The sequence below is a fragment of the Pleurodeles waltl genome, chromosome 12 (assembly GCF_031143425.1).
Source record: "Pleurodeles waltl isolate 20211129_DDA chromosome 12, aPleWal1.hap1.20221129, whole genome shotgun sequence".
NCBI classification, from domain to species: domain Eukaryota; kingdom Metazoa; phylum Chordata; class Amphibia; order Caudata; family Salamandridae; genus Pleurodeles; species Pleurodeles waltl.
The window spans coordinates 1,528,919-1,541,437 of NC_090451.1; the positions used below are offsets into that span (position 1 = coordinate 1,528,919).

General features: G+C 39.6%; 3 non-coding genes across 3 annotated transcripts; all 3 read left to right on the forward strand.

Annotated features, from left to right (window-relative positions):
- The first annotated feature begins 4,652 nt into the window (after positions 1-4,652).
- TRNAS-GCU (transfer RNA serine (anticodon GCU)) lies at positions 4,653-4,734 on the forward strand. The gene has a single exon. It is a non-coding gene; the product is annotated as a tRNA-Ser (tRNA).
- A 5,242-nt stretch (positions 4,735-9,976) lies between these two features.
- TRNAI-GAU (transfer RNA isoleucine (anticodon GAU)) lies at positions 9,977-10,058 on the forward strand. The gene has a single exon. It is a non-coding gene; the product is annotated as a tRNA-Ile (tRNA).
- A 505-nt stretch (positions 10,059-10,563) lies between these two features.
- On the forward strand, positions 10,564-10,645 carry TRNAL-AAG (transfer RNA leucine (anticodon AAG)). Its single transcript has one exon. It is a non-coding gene; the product is annotated as a tRNA-Leu (tRNA).
- The last annotated feature ends 1,874 nt before the right edge of the window (positions 10,646-12,519 follow it).

Genomic DNA, 12,519 nt, shown 5'->3' on the forward strand with positions numbered 1-12,519 from the left:
GTATTTTTCAACTCACAAACGTATTTTGTCTGCATCAGTGTCTCACTCTCTGCCTTCTGCACCTACGATCCACATAGCGAGAGGTGAGACTATGTAAAGTGGTGACGTATATATATAAGGGTAGCCAGACAGTGGGACCGAGCCTTCTTATTTTAAAAAACCACAACCTAAGGTGACAAGAATTGTATCGGTAAACAAACCAGCTGTCTTGAAGTCTAACTATAGAGGCGACGAGAGGGGTCACTGTGATGCTGAAAGTTCAGTGAGTGTAAACAGTAGAACGCTGTGTGATACGTTTCCTTGCAGTGATGACAGCTCGCGTTTCTAAAGCAGAGAGCAAACATACAATGGGGAAGAACAATAAATAAAGAAAGACATATATTATATGCAGACAGTTATTATACTTTGCTTTTCACCTGTAACTCGCTCAACTGTCGGTGAATGCTGCGTTACCCTGCATAGCCAGGTCACCACAGCAGGTGTCCACAGTGTTTGGCCAAGTTACTATGGTTGTGAGCTTGTAGATGTGAGGTAGCGTGGCTGAGCAGGCTAAACTGGCTAGATTTAGGCTCCAGTCTCTCTGGAGCCGTGGGCTTGAATCCCAACACTTTAAGTTTACTTGAACCAAATACTTTTGCAAAAAAGGTTCATGTAATAAATATTCATTAGGGTCGTGGTTGTGAGTATGACACTAATGGATAAAAGTGGGACTAACAATGCTACAATTCCTGAGACTACCACTGCACTAACAGCCTGGGAGAGGTTTGAGCTGGATACAAGATACTTGCATGAGGGAACTAACTCGAAAGGGGAACTATCCACTGATGTGTTCTATCGCTTGCTGAGTGAGTATGTTGACACAATGGATGCAAAAGATTGTTTTGTGTGTACACAGATTCCTGTTTCGGTACAAGAGGGGGTTACCTATCATAGACTGTCATTAACATATGGGATACGTTGTAGTCTGTTACTAACAAGATTCTATAACCAGGAAGAGATTCAATATTTTTACTCAAATCATGATCTTGTGTTTTCTAATGTGCCTATCATAGAGGATGTGAGTGGGGTAGCTAAGTACTATAGCATAAAGTTAGTTAAAGGATTCTTTCAGGCGACATTAACAATTAGTACATCTTATGCACACCACAATAATTTGACATGTTTGCTTACACCTGTAGAGAAAAGCTTTTTAGATCACAGGGAAGAGAGAAGAAGGGCATTGAAGGGTAAACTAGAGAAAGGATTACAGCAACGGGCCTTTGCTAGTAGTGACGGTTATAGTGCAATTAGAGTACAAGGGAAGTTAGCTTTAGACGCACTACATGTAGGAAAGCTTTGCATATCCAAGACCAAATCATACTATTACAATGTGTTTGAGGGAATGAGTGAATGTAAGCGTGTGTTTTTGTTTCAGAGTAAATGGACGTTCATGTTAAATGGACAGGATCCAGCAATCCCCGGGATTTATTACATATGTGGACTTAATGCTTATTGCCGTCTTCCAAAGGGATAGTATGGGACATGTTATTTGGGGATAGTTTTCCCAAAGATATATCAACTTGACGATTTGAAAAGGTTACCAAAATTGTCTGAATTACATCGTACTAGACATAAGAAAGAGACTGCTGCTGGTGTAGTAGGAGACATATTTGGGACGATAATTTCTTCATTGGGAGTTATTATGAACTCCATAAAGATTCAAAAGTTGTCTACTATTGAGGATAACATGCTGACAAACTTTTCAGGGGCTATACTCCTGATGCATACTGAACTTGCTGCGGAGGGGGCTATGACTCTTCAAAACAGGCTTGCTTTAGACATTCTTTTAGTGAAAAATGGCAGAGTTTGTAGATTGCTCAATGGGTGTAATTGTTGCGCTTACATACCAGATAATAGTAAAGAGATTAGAAGTATGCTTACTAACTTGACTAGGGATAGTACGGACTTGAAGGATTTGAAAGAACCAGGTGTTTGGAAAAAGGTTGGGAAAGGATTTGCTTCAGTGGGAAATTGGATTAGTAACATTTGGCATGGGATATTGTCTAAAATAATACAGGGGATATTGAGTGTTATAGATTGCTTATTTGGATCATGGGTGGCATGTAAAATTAGTAAAAGAATAAAATTGAGGATGGCGAAAAATAATAGGAGGAGGGAAGAAAAACAAAGGGAAAAATTATTCAGGGCAAGATCAAAGGGGAAACCAAGAAGGGAAGAGATTGATATGAGGGAATTTTAGTATGTAAAATTAGTAGGGAAGATTTGTGTGATGACAAGAGTCATCAGAGGAGGGATTGCTGGAGTGTGTCTTTTAAAATTAATATTAACATGAAAAGCTTACAATATATTGTGTAATGAAGCTGCATAAAAAATGTGTTAACGTAGAAATAATGCACACGTTTGAAATGTGCCCACGGGGAGTGGCTACCAATGTATACGAAGACTAATGAAAGTTATTAATGCTGAATTAATTATGTACTAATGTTATTAATTTGTATTAACATATCAAAATTGGAGTTATGTATTAGGAGTTTGTTCATTAAGCAGTAGGCCTTAGTTTATCGAAGGTCTGTGCCTAGCTGCCTGGTCTCATATTAAACTGTCTTTTTCTAACGTCCAATGTGCTATTTTGCTGAAGGACATGAAACTGTACTTTCCCAAAAGCTAGAGATGTGTGTAGCTGTAGTAAATTCTTTTTCATGTGACCCTACTTGCTCAAGGAGACATTCTTGCTGAATGCAACAGTGTAATTTGTAACAGGTGCAAGGCTGCCTGGAGTAGGAGAAAACAATGGAACTACTGACTGTAGCGTAAAATGTAACTTTTCTTACCTGACATTCCAACCGATGAAAACGTCAATAACATGGGCCAATCAACGACATGAGAACTGTGGTTTGTGTAAAACTCTGGTGAAGATTATTGGACAGAGATGGCGATGCACCAATGATTATCCATTGAGGAATTAGGAGTAAATTAGACAGTTTTGATTTAACCACATGACCCGAGGAGAAATCAGGCATTTATTGGACATTCCACTCCAAGCCATTCTTTGCCATTCTACTGAGCCATTTAGGCCATTTCGTTTGAGACTTTGCCGTTTGTTCGCCCTGTTACTCTGAACCACCCTTTACTTATTCCTTACCTGATACTTACTTCTCCTCTATATGAGGGAAGTTCTTGTTCCTTAGCCATGCCAGACTGATACTTTGCCCTGTCCTTTCTTTGCTGATGATGCAAACGACTGATGTCCCGAGGACGAAGAATGACGATGTTTGCTGATCCGTTGGATGGGTAACTATCTGATGAAAATTGTAATTGTCTGTTTGCCTTTTCTTTCTAGGTACCAACGCTCTTTGATAGAGGCCATAGTTAGATGTTTTCCAAATTTGTGTTTGCTAAATTGTTTTGCATGAAGCCCAACATGCTGATGCTAATACGAGGTTATTTAAGGTGTTCACTAAAATCTGACGCAAATAGACAAATGACTGAGTTCTTGCTTTGTTGAACCATGCACTACTGAGACTTTGCTAAGTTGCTTCTTAATAATTATGTGTTAATACTGAGTGAATATTCTCTATGCATTGATTAATTGCGTTTCTAATTGCAAATCTGAAGAGTTACTAATGCGATGAATTACTGATGAGATTAACAGAAATGACTTTAGATTGTAACCAGTAGGGAAATAAATATCCTAACACTTATCTAAATTGGTGTGGTTATTCATGACTGAAAGATCATGGTGTGTTCACTTTATTGACTCTCATTAAAGGTTATTGATTAGCATGCTGATTAGTTATTGCGATTGTTGTTGAGATATTGATCTATTGATTTGTGATGCCAAAAGACATCTCGTACTGGGAAGTCCCCGAACCTGGTCTAAAAGGTTCATCGACCTAGGCGTGTCTCCTTGTAAGTTTACTTATCAAGGCTCTGACGCGCCTTCACTAATAAAAAGTAATCTGATCGCTTGCTGCGGAGTCATCGTCAACAAAAACTACCAAAATATTACTTCAATGTATTGTAATTACGACTGCCTCAGTTTTATGCATTACGTGAGTAGTCGGACAGCAATTTATTTGGCGCAAAAATATTTCTTGTTGATGCACGTACGTTTTTAAACTGAAGTGTCATAGCTGTAGCGGCAATACTCCCAGTTTAGGTGGTTTTATAAACTAAGTTTTACTTTCCCCTACTTAAAACATTTTGCAGAACAATGCACATTAAATGGGAAAGCAGTTTTCCTTAATTGTGTACTATTTGCTGCCTAATGTTGACATGTAAGCACACCACCAATAACTGACACCTAGAGACTCGAAAGCGCCATACCGTACAATATTTGTATGATATTGCACTTTAAATCCACGTACAACTGAATTAAAGCAATCTTAGCTCATTTGAGGGTAGTGTGATAGTACATCACATATGGATAGAACACGTTTGGAAAGTGTAATTTTCATGATTACATTACATTTAACATATAAATTCAAGCTGAAGTAGGGATGGACAACAAGGTCGTATAGAGCAAAGCTGAAGACAACAAGTTACCAAAACAATCTGTAAATATATCTTCTTTATTATGTTTAGACAACTATCACCTAATAGAACACATTTTGGCTACCATATTTTGTACTCCTGAAACATAGTGTTTCGAAGACGAGGTGGCCGAGTGGTTAAGACGATGGACTGCTAATCCATTGTGCTCTGCATGCGTGGGTTCGAATCCCATCCTCGTCGGTTTATTGTTCCGTCTTTAGTTTTTAGTATGTGGTAGGGCTGGGTTAACCCTATTTTATGTGAAAGTTAAATGACATATCCCATGGTATTTCCGGCAGTACAACGGCTCAGTTTGGAAACACCGCTCAGTTGAGTACTGTGCTTAGGCATTACTGTAAACAGCGCCAGCCGGGTTCTGCTCATGAATCACACAATCTTTCCTGAGGTGGAGGGTTGGTAAGTTGAGGGACGTAGATAGTTTGATTCCTTATCCTTAAAGAAAGAGAAGCAGCGCATGCGGGACGCCAATGTAAGGGTTGTCTTCCTACCGACTCTCAGGACTGGCGCTCCCTGACACCTCCCATGGCCCGGGGCCAATCCTGACCTACTGAATGTATCACGTGCCTGCTGCTGTTGGCGTTGACTTTCCTAGGATCACTTCACAGGCCATACACCCTTATTCTCCAACTCCCCTATACAACAGAACATCTCACTTCAGAAAGCTTACAGAAACAGGTTTGCACAGGGTATTGTGGCCGAGCAGTCTAAGGCGCTGGATTAAGGCTCTAGTCTTTTTGGAGGCGTGGGTTCGAATCCCACCGCTGCCAGTATTTTTCAACTCACAAACGTATTTTGTCTGCATCAGTGTCTCACTCTCTGCCTTCTGCACCTACGATCCACATTGCGAGAGGTGAGACTATGTAAAGTGGTGACATATATATATAAGGGGAGCCAGACAGTGGGACCGAGCCTTCATATTTTAAAAAACCACAACCTAAGGTGACAAGAATTGTATCGGTAAACAAACCAGCTGTCTTGAAGTCTAACTATAGAGGCGAGGAGAGTTAGTCACTGTGATGCTGAAAGTTCAGTGAGTGTAAACAGTAGAACGCTGTGTGATACGTTTCCTTGCAGTGATGACAGCTCGCGTTTCTAAAGCAGAGAGCAAACATACAATGGGGAAGAAGAATAAATAAGGAAAGACATATATTATATGCAGACTGTTATTATACTTTGCTTTTCACCTGTAACTCGCTCAACTGTCGGTGAATGCTGCGTTAACCTGCATAGCCAGGTCACCACAGCGGGTGTCCACAGTGTTTGTCCAAGTTACTATAGTTGTGAGCTTGTAGATGTGAGGTAGCGTGGCTGAGCAGGCTAAACTGGCTAGATTTAGGCTCCAGTCTCTCTGGAGCTGTGGGCTTGAATCCCAACACTTTAAGTTTACTTGAACCAAATACTTTTGCAAAAAAGGTTTATGTAATAAATATTCATTAGGGTCGTGGTTGTGAGTATGACACTAATGGATAAAAGTGGGACTAACAATGCTACAATTCCTGAGACTACCACTGCACTAACAGGCTGGGAGAGGTTTGAGCTGGACACAAGATACTTGCATGAGGGAACTAACTCGAAAGGGGAACTATCCACTGATGTTTTCTATCGCTTGCTGAGTGAGTATGTTGACACAATGGATGCAAAAGATTGTTTTGTGTGTACACAGATTCCTGTTTTGGTACAAGAGGGGGTTACCTATCATAGACTGTCATTAACATATGGGATACGTTGTAGTCTGTTACTAACAAGATTCTATAACCAGGAAGAGATTCAATATTTTTACTCAAATCATGATCTTGTGTTTTCTAATGTGCCTATCATAGAGGATGTGAGTGGGGTAGCTAAGTACTATAGCATAAAGTTAGTTAAAGGATTCTTTCAGGCGACATTAACAATTAGTACATCTTATGCACACCACAATAATTTGACATGTTTGCTTACACCTGTAGAGAAAATCTTTTTAGATCACACGGAAGAGAGAAGAAGGGCATTGAAGGGTAAACTAGAGAAAGGATTACAGCAACGGGCCTTTGCTAGTAGTGACGGTTATAGTGCAATTAGAGAACAAGGGAAGTTAGCTTTAGACGCACTACATGTAGGAAAGCTTTGCATATCCAAGACCAAATCATACTATGACAATGTGTTTGTGGGAATGAGTGAATGTAAGCGTGTGTTTTTGTTTCAGAGTAAATGGACGTTCATGTTAAATGGACAGGATCCAGCAATCCCCGGGATTTATTATATATGTGGACTTAATGCTTATTACAGTCTTCCAAAGGGAAAGTATGGGACATGTTATTTGGGGATAGTTTTCCCAAAGATATATCAACTTGACGATTTGAAAAGGTTACCAAAATTGTCTGAATTACATCGTACTAGACATAAGAAAGAGACTGCTGCTGGTGTAGTAGGAGACATATTTGAGACGATAATTTCTTCAGTGGGAGTTATTATGAACTCCATAAAGATTCGAAAGTTGTCTACTATTGAGGATAACATGCTGACAAACTTTTCAGGGGCTATACTCCTGATGGATACTGAACTTGCTGCGGAGGGGGCTATGACTCTTCAAAACAGGCTTGCTTTAGACATTCTTTTAGTGAAAAATGGCAGAGTTTGTAGATTGCTCAATGGGTGTAATTGTTGCGCTTACATACCAGATAATAGTAATGAGATTAGAAGTATGCTTACTAACTTGACTAGGGATAGTACGGACTTGAAGGATTTGAAAGAACCAGGTGTTTGGAAAAAGGTTGGGAAAGGATTTGCTTCAGTGGGAAATTGGATTAGTAACATTTGGCATGGGATATTGTCTAAAATAATACAGGGGATATTGATTGTTATAGATTGCTTATTTGGATCATGGGTGGCATGTAAAATTAGTAAAAGAATAAAATTGAAGATGGCGAAAAATAATAGGAGGAGGGAAGAAAAACAAAGGGAAAAATTATTCAGAGCAAGATCAAAGGGGAAACCAAGAAGGGAAGAGATTGATATGAGGGAATTTTAGTATGTCAAATTAGTAGGGAAGATTTGTGTGATGACAAGAGTAATCAGAGGAGGGATTGCTGGAGTGTGTCTTTTAAAATTAATATTAACATGAAAAGCTTACAATATATTGTGTAATGAAGCTGCATAAAAAATGTGTTAACGTAGAAATAATGCACACGTTTGAAATGTGCCCACGGGGAGTGGCTACCAATGTATACGAAGACCAATGAAAGTTATTAATGCTGAATTAATTATGTACTAATGTTTTTAATTTGTATTAACATATCAAAATTGGAGTTATGTATTAGGAGTTTGTTCATTAAGCAGTAGGCCTTAGTTTATCGAAGGTCTGTGCCTCGCTGCCTGGTCTCATATTAAACTGTCTTTTTCTAACGTGCAATGTGCTATTTTCCTGAAGGACATGAAACTGTACTTTCCCAAAAGCTAGAGATGTGTGTAGCTGTAGTAAATTCTTTCTCATGGGACCCTTCTTGCTCAAGGAGACATTCTTGCTGAATGCAACAGTGTAATTTGTAACAGGTGCAAGGCTGCCTGGAGTAGGAGAAAACAATGGAACTACTGACTGTAGCGTAAAATGTAACTTTTCTTACCTGACATTCCAACCGATGAAAACATCAATAACATGGGCCAATCAACGACATGAGAACTGTGGTTTGTGTAAAACTCTGGTGAAGATTATTGGACAGAGATGGCGATGCACCAATGATTATCCATTGAGGAATTAGGAGTAAATTAGACAGTTTTGATTTAACCACATGACCCGAGGAGAAATCAGGCATTTATTGGACATTCCACTCCAAGCCATTCTTTGCAATTCTACTGAGCCATTTAGGCCATTTCGTTTGAGACTTTGCCGTTTGTTCGCCCTGTTACTCTAAACCACCCTTTACTTATTCCTTACCTGATACTTACTTCTCCTCTATATGAGGGAAGTTCTTGTTCCTTAGCTATGCCATACTAATACTTTGCCCTGTCCTTTCTTTGCTGATGATGCAAACGACTGATGTCCCGAGGACGAAGACTGACGCTGTTTGCTGATCCTTTGGATGGGTAACTATCTGATGAAAATTGTAATTGTCTGTTTGCCTTTTCTTTCTAGGTACCAACTGCTCTTTGATAGAGGCCATAGTTAGATGTTTTCCAAATTTGTGTTTGCTAAATTGTTTTGCATGAAGCCCAACATGCTGATGCTAATATGAGGTTATTTAAGGTGTTCACTAAAATCTGACGCAAATAGACAAATGATTGAGTTCTTGCTTTGTTGAACCATGCACTACTGAGACTTTGCTAAGTTGCTTCTTAATAATTATGTGTTAATACTGAGTGAATATTCTCTATGCATTGATTAATTGCGTTTCTAATTGCAAATCTGAAGAGTTACTAATGAGATGAATTGCTGATGAGATTAACAGAAATGACTTTAGATTGTAACCAGTAGGGAAATAAATATCCTAACACTTAACTAAATTGGTGTGGTTATTCATGACTGAAAGATCATGGGGTGTTCACTTTATTGACTCTCATTAAAGGTTATTGATTAGCATGCTGATTAGTTATTGCGATTGTTGTTGTGATATTGATCTATTGATTTGTGATGCCAAAAGACATCTCGTACTGGGAAGTCCCCGAACCTGGTCTAAAAGGTTCATCGACCTAGGCGTGTCTCCTTGTAAGTTTACTTATCAAGGCTCTGACGCGCCTTCACTAATAAAAAGTAATCTGATCGCTTGTGGCGGAGTCATCGTCAACAAAAACTACCAAAATATTACTTCAATGTATTGTAATTACGACTGCCTCAGTTTTATGCATTACGTGAGTAGTCGGACAGCAATTTATTTAGCGCAAAAATATTTCTTGTTGATTCACGTACGTTTTTAAACTGAAGTGTCATAGCTGTAGCGGCAATACTCCCAGTTTAGGTGGTTTTATAAACTAAGTTTTACTTTCTCCTACTTAAAACTTTTTGCAGAACAATGCACATTAAATGGGAAGGCAGTTTTCCTTAATTGTGTACTATTTGCTGCCTAATGTTGACATGTAAGCACACCACCAATAACTGACACCTAGAGACTCGAAAGCGCCATACCAGTACAATATTTGTATGATATTGCACTTTAAATCCACGTACAACTGAATTAAAGCAATCTTAGCTCATTTGAGGGTAGTGTGATAGTACATCACATATGGATAGAACACGTTTGGAAAATGTAATTTTCATGATTACATTACATTTAACATATAAATTCAAGCTGAAGTAGGGATGGACAACAAGGTCGTATAGAGCAAAGCTGAAGACAACAAGTTACCATAACAATCTGTAAATATATCCTCTTTATTATGTTTAGACAACTATCACCTAATAGAACACATTTTGGCTACCATATTTTGTGCTCCTGAAACATAGTGTTTTGAAGACGAGGTGGCCGAGTGGTTAAGACGATGGACAGATAATCCGTTGTGCTCTGCATGCGTGGGTTCGAATCCCATCCTCGTCGGTTCATTGTTCCGTCTTTAGTTTTTAGTATGTGGTAGGGCTGGGTTAACCCTATTTTATGTGAAAGTTAAATGACATATCCCATGGTATTTCCGGCAGTACAACGGCTCAGTTTGGAAACACCGCTCAGTTGAGTACTGTGCTTAGGCATTACTGTAAACAGCGCCAGCCGGGTTCTGCTCATGAATCACAAAATCTTTCCTGAGGCGGAGGGTTGGTAAGTTGAGGGACATAGATAGTTTGATTCCTTATCCTTAAAGAAAGAGAAGCAGCGCGTGTGGGACGCCAATGTAAGGGTTGTCTTCCTACGGACTCTCAGGACTGGCGCTCCCTGACACTTCCCATGGCCCGGGGCCAATCCTGACCTACTGAATGTATCACGTGCCTGCTGCTGTTGGCGTTGACTTTCCTAGGATCACTTCACAGGCTATACACCCTTATTCTCCAACTCCCCTATACAACAGAACATCTCACTTCAGAAAGCTTACAGAAACAGGTTTGCACAGGGTAGTGTGGCCGAGCGGTCTAAGGTGCTGGATTAAGGCTCCAGTCTCTTTGGAGGCGTGGGTTCGAATCCCACCGCTGCCAGTATTTTTCAACTCACAAACATATTTTGTCTGCATCAGTGTCTCACTCTCTGCCTTCTGCACCTACGATCCACATAGCGAGAGGTGAGACTATGTAAAGTGGTGACGTATATATATAAGGGTAGCCAGACAGTGGGACCGAGCCTTCTTATTTTAAAAAACCACAACCTAAGGTGACAATAATTGTATCGGTAAACAAACCAGCTGTCTTGAAGTCTAACTATAGAGGCGACGAGAGGGGTCACTGTGATGCTGAAAGTTCAGTGAGTGTAAACAGTAGAACGCTGTGTGATACGTTTCCTTGCAGTGATGACAGCTCGCATTTCTAAAGCAGAGAGCAAACATACAATGGGGAAGAAGAATAAATAAGGAAAGACATATATTATATGCAGACAGTTATTATACTTTGCTTTTCACCTGTAACTCGTTCAACTGTCGGTGAATGCTGCGTTACCCTGCATAGCCAGGTCACCACAGCGGGTGTCCACAGTGTTTGGCCAAGTTACTATAGTTGTGCGCTTGTAGATGTGAGGTAGTGTGGCTGAGCAGGCTAAACTGGCTAGATTTAGGCTCCAGTCTCTCTGGAGCCGTGGGCTTGAATCCCAACACTTTAAGTTTACTTGAACCAAATACTTTTGCAAAAAAGGTTCATGTAATAAATATTCATTAGGGTTGTGGTTGTGAGTATGACACTAATGGATAAAAGTGGGACTAACAATGCTACAATTCTTGAGACTACCACTGCACTAACAGCCTGGGAGAGGTTTGAGCTGGATACAAGATACTTGCATGAGGGAACTAACTCGAAAGGGGAACTATCCACTGATGTTTTCTATAGCTTGCTGAGTGAGTATGTTGACACAATGGATGCAAAAGATTGTTTTGTGTGTACACAGATTCCTGTTTCGGTACTAGAGTGGGTTACCTATCATAGACTGTCATTAACATATGGGATACGTTGTAGTCTGTTACTAACAAGATTCTATAACCAGGAAGAGATTCAATATTTTTACTCAAATCATGATCTTGTGTTTTCTAATGTGCCTATCATAGAGGATGTGAGTGGGGTAGCTAAGTACTATAGCATAAAGTTAGTTAAAGGATTCTTTCAGGCGACATTAACAATTAGTACATCTTATGCACACCACAATAATTTGACATGTTTGCTTACACCTGTAGAGAAAAGCTTTTTAGATCACACGGAAGAGTGAAGAAGGACATTGAAGGGTAAACTAGAGAAAGGATTACAGCAACGGGCCTTTGCTAGTAGTGACGGTTATAGTGCAATTAGAGAACAAGGGAAGTTAGCTTTAGACGCACTACATGTAGGAAAGCTTTGCATATCCAAGACCAAATCATACTATGACAATGTGTTTGTGGAAATGAGTGAATGTAAGCGTGTGTTTTTGTTTCAGAGTAAATGGACGTTCATGTTAAATGGACAGGATCCAGCAATCCCCGGGATTTATTATATATGTGGACTTAATGCTTATTACCGTCTTCCAAAGGGATAGTATGGGACATGTTATTTGGGGATAGTTTTCCCAAAGATATATCAACTTGACGATTTGAAAAGGTTACCAAAATTGTCTGAATTACATCGTACTAGACATAAGAAAGAGACTGCTGCTGGTGTAGTAGGACTCATATTTGGGACGATAATTTCTTCAGTGGGAGTTATTATGAACTCCATAAAGATTCAAAAGTTGTCTACTATTGAGGATAACATGCTGACAAACTTTTCAGGGGCTATACTCCTGATGGATACTGAACTTGCTGCGGAGGGTGCTATGACACTTCAAAACAGGCTTGATTTAGACATTCTTTTAGTGAAAAATGGCAGAGTTTGTAGATTGCTCAATGGGTGTAATTGTT